Here is a 10,040-nt window from a genome sequence, read left to right on the forward strand (position 1 = left end):
AATTAACTTATGCGCCTCCATACCATTTAGGTAACTTGTACGTGCCTTCACGCGCTTCAACATCTTCATTATGCGCCTTTAGACATGCTCCACACGCTTTCACACAGTGGATATAATGGACACATGCCTACAATTGAGTCACATGTATCATCTTCCTATGTCATGCACTTCCACACGCTCTATATTGCCACCACGCACTTGCGCGAGCGATGAAATGTCCTGCGCGTGATCCACACGCTCAGCCAACTGGACCTGGAATTCAAATGGGTTAGGATCAGGTTAGCCTGGCCTAGGAATATTTGGGTTGGTTTACAACCCATTTCCTAACCTGTTGACTTTGACTGGGCCACCACGATCCGTTTAATCTTGCAGGTTGAATTTCGGGTTTTCCCAACCCGATTTTGACCCGTACAATTCATAAAACCCTAATGCCCTGATTTGTTGTGCTAACTTTCTGATTTTGAAATTCTGTTCAACTATTGGATATCTCGGCCACCTATAAATCTGATAAGTATTCTGAAGTCAACTAGATTGATGTCTTGGCCTTGAAATCGCCTCAGAAAAACTCGATGGAAGGAATAAAATCGTACGTCTTTGATGGTTTCTATCTTGCGACTTCGTTCGCCGATAGAGGTTTTAGCCGATGAGGAGGTGGTGCCAGAACATGGCTTACACAGTTGGTGGCTCTGACACCTCCAATTTTGTCAAAATTTGTGACAATGATTAAAATATATATATATATATATATATATATATATATATATATATATATATATATATATATATATATACAAGCATATGTTACTTGGCTATTGTTCATGGTTTTTTTTTTTTTTTTTAAATTCAAGTGAAATTCAATCCTCAAAATACTAGATTTAGGGTTTTTGAAATCTAATTTAATTGATTTGAATCCCTAGTTTCAAATTGAATAAACCCTAATTCCAATAAAAAAAAAATTAATTTCTTGGGTTTGATCTATATTGAAATTGAATCAATCCCTAATTAAAAAAAAAAATTAAGCCTTAATTTTCATTTAAAAGACCCTAATTCAAAACTAGAATTATTAAAGGCACAAAAAAAAAAAAAAATTTAATTCCAATTCTGAAAACTCAAACCCTAATTTAGAATCAATGGATTTCAGATTTTATAATCTAATACGTACCACTCTGATACCACATGTAAGATTTATTTGGCAAAACATAATAAAATAGATCATCCAATTACAATCTCAAGATCTACGCACAGATTATAAAATACTGAATTAAACTTTAGGGTTTTAGAAATACCTAGATCTCCATGCAATTTGAAACTGAAAAACCTATTGAAATCACCTAAAATTATCTGTCGAGATCATCACTCTATGTGACTTGGTCTACTACTCCAGAAATCTCCTTGAATGACAGCTTTGAATGGGTAAGTTATACTACATTTTATTCTGTATTAGGTTTTGAAGTAGGGACTTAGCCAATTTATAGTAGGTTAATTGATCCCCCATCAAGGTTCAATAAACTTTAAGACCCACACTTGTGCTGTCTACCCATATCATAACTTTTAAGTATATTGAACTTATCATTATTGATCACTTAAACTCATCTTTAAACTAGCATTGGACAATTCAATTATCCAATTTTATTAAACCAAAATCATAATTAATGTTAGCCCACATCAGAAAATTTCTAACATATTAAAAATAAAAAGTGGGTTGTAAATGAATTGATTTCATAGTATGTATATTGCATTGTCAAAATACAAATTGGCAATTGAATTTGCAATAGTAGAATACGTGCAATTACTTAAATATGCTTGATAAGCAATTTGCTAATCCATTTTAAACATGAACATGTTGAACTCCCATGTAAACTCAATAATCATCAAATGCTTCAGTATTATCCCATGAAAGGTAGTTAAATAGATGGTCAGACAAATGTGCCCTTGACTTTGACTTTAATTTGTGTTAAAAATATAGCAAACATAACATTATATGTAAACAATAAGCAAACTTGGGATCAACATGCAAATTCATAAATCAATAACGTAAAATAATGAAATGATCCACTAGGTGGATGAATAGATCTACTCAGTAGAGGATTGTATTCATATTTGTTCTTGAATACTTTGTATGGATGATATATATTCAATGCTAAACCTTGGTAGGAGATGGTACACATTTTTTTATTAGACAATAAGACCTTTTGGTTCCTTATCAAGTGCTCACACAAAATTTCAAAAACTTTATACATCATTTTGGGTGATTAAGATGATCCTATTAAAACATGAAAATTATTTGACCAAATAATATCTTATTCAAGATTGCATAAATTTCAATTACCTTTATGATTATATAATATAATCTAGATGTTAAAATAGGTAACTTTTCTAATATAAACTTTTAATCAAAGACAATACAACTAATGCAAACAAACTTTACATTTTTTTCATTCATTATCTCAATGTGATAATCATTTCAACTAATATCTTTAAAACTAGGTAAAGTTTATTTGAATCATACTTGAATAAATTGTTAGAGTAGTAATCTAGAACCAATCGACACCAACAAACATGGCAATAGGCCAGGCCAAGCCGGGCTGGGCTAACTCCGGTTCGGCCCATAGGGCTTATGAGCCTAGTTGGGCCCAAGGCCCATATTGTAATGGGCCTTCCGGCTGGATTGACCCATATATTTTTTAAAGCTCAAAACCCAACCCTATATATAATTGGGACGAGTCGGGCCTTAAATGGGCCTACCCATTTAAATAATTTTTTTAAAAGTTTTTAATTAAAATTTTAAATACAAATTATTTTTTAATTATTAAAATGGAGAACAATACCTCGAACATTTTATTTATAATCTTTCATTTGTGGTGAAGGAATATTATGGTTATATGATGAAAAATATTATAAGTTTATAATATAGTATAAATAAATTGATTTACATACTATATAAATTACAAACATAAATTAAATATATATACTATATCATTTATCTACTTATTTTTAATATCCAAATCTCTAAATTCTTTTGACATTGGATCCTTTTGTAATAATAAAATTGAAATAAAAATAAAATTATAAACACAAAAAATTATTATTTATGAATTTAAATAATTTTCAAAAGAGAGTTGATGAGAGAAAAAGAGATTGAGAATATAATGAAAGAATTGAGATTGAGAGAAACTGAAATCAATGAAAAGTTAGATTGGTTTATATGGAGATAAATTAATTAATTAATTAATTTTAAAAAAAAAAAGTTAGAAGCCTTGGCTGCTGCTTTCTGCCATTTGATTTTTTTTAATTTTTATTTTTTTAAATAGTAATGGGTCGAGTTGGATTGACCCATGGGCTTAATATTAAAACCTATGGTCCGATTCGAAAAGGCCTATAGGGTAGACCCAATGTACTACAGTATCATATTAGGCCTTATCGAGTTAGGTTTTAAATTCGTGTTTCAGACCAAGCCTTATTCGGTCTGACCCAATTGACTTGTTTAGACACTAGTATACTTTTGATGTAATTTGTAATTTTATTTTCAATTCATTTGAATGACCCTTTATTTAATACTTATGATAAGTTATCTAACTTAGACCATGAATATATAAATTAAACAATTAAAATAGTCGTCAAACTTACCTAGTGTTACTCCTCGAGATAGTGGATTGATTGTGTGAGAGGATTATTTTCAAAGAGAAATTACAGTAGTCGAATGACACACACATATGCGGCTAGGGAAACATAAAGTTTAATTTAGATTCCACCAAAACAAGCATTCGAAATTATGGAAACACAAAAATATTCCTAAATATTAGAATGTTCAATGTGACATTAATGACCGTTGCTATTTATATTAATTATGAGCCTTTTTTTTTTTTTTTTTTGAATTTTTAATACTTTTATAGAGGAAGTTTTAACTACTAATGACAAAGGGATTCTCCCCTATTATTAAAACTCTTTAAAGATAAAATATCTAGTTTTGATGACCGTTTTCTCTTGTCAAAGCGTCAATTTGCCCAAAAAAAAAATAATGGACAATGTGCTGCCCTCGACTTTCCTTATTATCGGAGCCACCCCTCTCATAAACTTTAACCACATCAAGGATGTGTTGGAAATTTTGAGATTATAAATTATGAATGACAAGTCAAACATAGTCATAATTAATTTAAAATACGCAACACTCACACCATGATCAAGGCTAGCAGAATTGATATGATATTTAAAAAGGTTGAAAGACATATTCCTATCCAAGATTTAATCAATTGATAAATTTTTATTTATTAATTTTGAAAAATTTAAATATCCATATATCAACAGTTATTGTTAATCTATTTTATTAGATTTAACGATAAAAGAGACTTTTTCTAATAGTATTAAAAAGACCAAAGACTTATTCTCACACAAAGTTTAGTGAAATGAGAAATTTCTACCCGCTAATTTTAAGAAACTTAAATGTTTATAATTCTGTTAAAATTTTTTATTAGGATTAAAGATAAAAATGTTATTTAGTTAAAAATATTTTAAAAACTAAAATTTTATTATATTCCCTCTTTAATTTAAAAACTTAACAATTTTTTTCCACCCAAAATTTGAAAAATAAACATTTCTCCTCTGTTAGGGTTTACTCAAAACGCAGTAGTGATTCTAGTGACTTTCTCCACTCCGACTATCTTTTCTGCCAATGCCCTTCATTCTCTCGAGATCTTCATAACTAAAGATGAAGATCTCAGGTTGTGTCATGCAAGTCCACCGAATCCATCAATGACAAAGATGGATGACTGTCATGTAACTTTCCATCTATGGTTTGAATCGGCGATTACTGAAGACGGAGGTAACTGTTGAAGACAAGGACGAGAGAAATTATTAGTTTTTTAAAATAAAAAGGGAAATGTGATAAAATTTTAGATTTTTAAAAATATTTTTAGCTAAATAATATTTTTACCCTTAACCCTATTAACAGAATAGTGGACATTTGAATTTTTAAAAGTTAACAGGTGAGAGTTTAGGAGTAGATCAACCCTTGGGCGGGAATTAGTCTTTTGGCCTATTGAAAAACATATATTTATTATAATTTTAATATTATAAAATAATAATAATAATAGTAATAATAATAATTATTATTATTATTATTATTATCACTAAAGTTGTAGTTAGAGATAGCAAATGGGTTGGGTTAGCCCGCTGCTAGACCTAAAGCATACCAAATAGCACTATCTAGAAGGGCATAACCTGTCATTGTAACAGGTTGTGCCAGACTTGTAGGGCCTTGGGTCTGGGCATCAAGCCCACGAGCCAACCCAAGCATTGTGCTTTAATTAAAACAATAAATTTTTTTAAAATTTTATGAAACTAGCAGAAGCTAGAACCAATAGCAACGACTACTACGAGTAGCCATTTATATATATTTTTTTTCATTTTTCATTTCTTGTATAAACAACCCCCCTCTCTCTTTTCAAATTTCATATACACTCACTCATAGTCACATTTTCAATCTTTCATTATTCTCAATCTCATATTCTCTTGTCAAGTGACTCAAGGCTCATTTTGAAAATTTTTGAATTCATAAACAATAATTTTCTATGTTTACAATTTTGTTTTTATTTCAATTTTGTCAATTAATTATATATTTTTTTGTTATAATTTAATTTATAAAAAATATTTTACAAATAGATTTAGACTCTCCAAAGTTCAATTCATTTGAATATTATCATACTGTCACTGATGATATTATTGATGATCTGATGTATACACGACTCCATTGTCATTTTTGGGTTCCAAGCCATCCTCAAGTCTACATGCAACCTTTGAAGCTAAGAAGAATAAAGTTCTAACAAATCTCAAGCCAAAGGAAGTATTGCACATTCCATTTTGGCCCAAAACCACTTTTGGGTATAGTCTCATTGCATGCACCCAAGGTCCAAGTGAATAGTTTGCTCCAATTGATCAAAAAGTGTGATTTTGGACGTCCATCAATGGCCCAAACGTCCAAACATTATTTTGAGAAGCCCAAAGAACCCAAAATTGGTTTTTAGTTACATTAGAACTAAATTAGAATTTGGTTATTTTAGTTAGGAAACATCATTCCTAAAGTTAAGAAAAAAATAACTAACTTTTGTCTTTAGTTAATTACTATGTATGGACTTGGTTTAGAGTGAATGACTTAGCTTAATTCATGCTATTTTAGTTGACTTTTGTGGGAAATATTATATCATTGCCATCCATGCCTCCTATATAAAGGGGTGGAGCTTCATTTGTAATAGGTTGGTTTTTGCTTTTTGAATGAAAACTTGAAGAAAGCTTTGTTGGTTTTTTTTTCTCATTTTCTTTATCCAATCATTCTTGGAGGAAGATTGGTGGTGGAAGACCCCAAGGTTGGGAGAACTTTCCTTTAAACCTTAGTTATTTTTCTTGTTATCCTTGAAATCCAAAGTGTGAAAACTTGAATATGTGTTGTATGCCTCGGGTACTGTTCACAGTGTGTGATTTTGCCATTTCCAGTTTTTGCCAATAAACTTTGAAGTTAGTTTTGAATGCTTTGTTGATTGAGTTGTGGCTGACATTATATACCGTTAGAAAGCTCTTTGAATACTTTTTTCAATGATATATAATTTGCATGATTTGGAGGTCATTTGATTAGATAAAATTGAAGACAAATTGTTGATGTGCCAAATAAATAGTAACTTCAAGAATTGAGTTTGTGTGTTGTTGCATTGTCTTGATGGAAATGCACCATGATCAATGTGGAACAAGTGAAGCACCAATAGGTAAAAATGAGACAGTCACATGTTCGACAAGGACAAAAAAAAAAGACAAAAGTCTATAGTGTGAGATTATTTTGATCAAATAACAGAAACGATTGGAGGAAAACATATTCATCAAGCAATGTACAAATATTGCGGTTCATGTTTAACATGCACAAGTTCGAGTGATACAGGGCATCTTCCTTGACATATTATTGAAAAAAAGTTCCACATGAGGTTAGAGGTTACATTCACTTTATTGTGATTCGTTGATCCCGACATTAATGCAGCAGGCAGTCTGAGCCGTTTCAAACACATATGAGAAATGTCTACTGTCACATGCGATCAAATGAAAGTACGAGACTACATGAGCAAGTATGTTGTTGCTTTTGACAAACTTTTTTCCTACGCCGTAGATGAAATATTATAATGGATGATGCAAAATAATATTTAACCCGTATTTAAAAGAATTTCTATATCAACTCTTAGGTCAAACATTATTAAAAATTATGAATTAATTAAAAATTATTGGAGAATTTAGTAATTTTAATAGTGTAATTTCAATTACTTTAGATTTATAGACAACTACAAATCATGACATAGGGTATCTATATGCAATTGCTCATTACATTAATTCTGATTGACAATTATATCAAAAAGTTATTGTATTTAGAAATTTAAAATATTTGCATAATAGTCCTACAATTTATCGAACATTAGCAAATACTTTTTACGAATATAAAATTAATAATTTTATTTTTACAATGACTTTTGATAATGCCAAAAATAGTAACACAGTTATTAAATTAATGTTTAATCATATACCTATTTCATTTAATGAAAAATTATTTAATATTAGATGTGCATATATGATATTAGTAATTTAGTAGCTTAAGATGGTTTAAGCATGGCTAAAACTAAGATATATCAACAATTAGACATGTCATTGTATACATTTTATCATCCTCATCATGAATACAAACATATCATCAATTATTTAAATTAATGGGGTTAAGATGAAAAAAATAAAAATAGATGTTAAAACTTAGTGAAATCCAGTATATCTCATGTTGAACGCATGTGAAAGGTATGAAATACCTATAACATGGTTCTTCAATACCCACCCAGAAGATTCGAAGCATTTTTTTTTTTTTTATAGATTATGATTAAGAGATTGTTATGTTTCTAATGAACATGTTAAAATCATTGAAACACCCACAAACCAATGCTTATATATGCATTATTTAACTACTTGTTCAATTTTATATTGTATAATAGAAATCAGTGATATTTTTAAAAAATATAGATATTATAATACTTTTCAAAACAATAAAACTATGTATACTCATTTTTGATACACAATTTATGTACACAGATAAAGTGTTATCATATGATTTGATGTTTCTTTATCATATGATGATACATGTTTTAAAATCACCTAATTACATGATGACACATCACTGTATATATGAATTGTGTACAAAAAATGGGTACACATAGCATTGCTTTTTCCAAAATATATTTAGGCAAATGAAACAGAAATTTAAAAAATATTGAAATGAAATTTTTTTACTTTCTATCACTACCACTATCTTAGATCCTAGGGCAAAAATATAAATAAAAAAATTTATTTGATGCTATTAACGAAAATTTGTTAATTATCACGCTCCTAATTGCATAAACAATGTCCAACAAATTTTATCGAAAATGTATAGTATTTATAAATAAAAATATGGAAGGGTTGGACAAAGTTAAAAACCAAAGGTATGTTTTGATTGTTTAAACAGAAAAAAGTTGTGCATATAATTACTCATTCACACAGGTAAGCATATCGTGAGTCAGAGTACAAATTATGGTGAGTTTTATAATTATATCAATATTGACCATTATTTAAAAATTATTTAATGATTTGATGTTGAGAAACTAGATATTTTAACATGGTGGAAAGAAAAGGCAGAAACTTTTCCTATGTTTGTGATCATTGCCGAGATCTACTAACACCTCCATTATCAACTATAGCATCATAATTCACTTTTATGCATATAGATGCATACTTGATGATAGACGATTCAATTTATACCAATTATGTGAATAAAGGATTGAGTTAAAGTTAATAATTAATTACAAAATCGAGTCACAAAAGATATCTTTAAAGAATTTAAAAATCTGGATATTAAAGATGAGTAAATGGATTGTATATATATCATACTTATATTTGTAATTGTATAGTATAAAAATTAATTTATTTTATATTATAATATTTTTTATGATATGATTACAGTAAATGGATTGTATGAAAATATTTGTAGTATTATTATGGGTTTTAATAATTAAAAAATAATTAATGTTAAATTATTATTAAAAAATTTAAAAAAATTTGTGCTAACAAGCTGACCCGTCCCTTAGACACAGTAGGTTATGCCGGAGTTAGTCAAGCCTGGCCTGACACGGCCTACTGACATCTCTACTTGCAATTGAAAAAAGGTTGCTCGAAATTATTATTCCCTTGAATGTGAAAAACCACGGTACTACACTCCAGTAACCGATTCACTGTCGAGCTGAAAAATAAATCGAGGATCTGAAACCCAATGGCAGATGTAGTGGGAAGTGAAGGTTCAACCTCTTTATTAGGCTTTTGAACAAGTCGGAAAATACCAATCTGAAACCCAATGGTTGAAGTATCGTTATCTCTTCTTGACTCTTCGACTCCAGAACAGGGACATTGATATGGCGACCCTTGAACTCGCCTCTCAGCCAAACCCTACACCCTTCGTCTCTCTATCTAGAGGGTAATTAATTAAAATAGGCAAAAAATTAAGCGTTTATACGTTTTTAGGCCACCCTAGAAAAGTTTTACCAAAATAAGCAAACCGTATTTTTTTTACCCTTTTTACCCTTATGTTGAAAAACCCAGTAAAAGTATTTTTTCTGAGAATATGCGTCGGTTTACGGCGGTTACGATGGTAGCTAAGGATTTAACAGTGAAACTCTAAATATGTCGAATGTATATGGATGTTTTTGAATGTTTCGAACGCTTAAAATGATGTAGTTTTGATGTTAATGGATACCTAGAAGTGTAGCCGTTGAGAGACAAAAGCACAAAAAGTGAACAGTATCGCGTAAACCGTAAACAGTGTCACGCAAACTATGAACAGTGTCACGCAAACTGCACAAATACTGTTCACATCGTGCAAACTGCTTGCAAAATCGCACAAAAAATACTGTTTACAGAATATAATATCTACTTTTGCATGATGTAAACAATGATTGCGCGATGTGAACAGGTTTGCGCTGTGTAAACAGTGTTTACGC

The sequence above is a fragment of the Mangifera indica genome, chromosome 9 (genome assembly GCF_011075055.1).
Source record: "Mangifera indica cultivar Alphonso chromosome 9, CATAS_Mindica_2.1, whole genome shotgun sequence".
Lineage (NCBI taxonomy): Eukaryota > Viridiplantae > Streptophyta > Magnoliopsida > Sapindales > Anacardiaceae > Mangifera > Mangifera indica.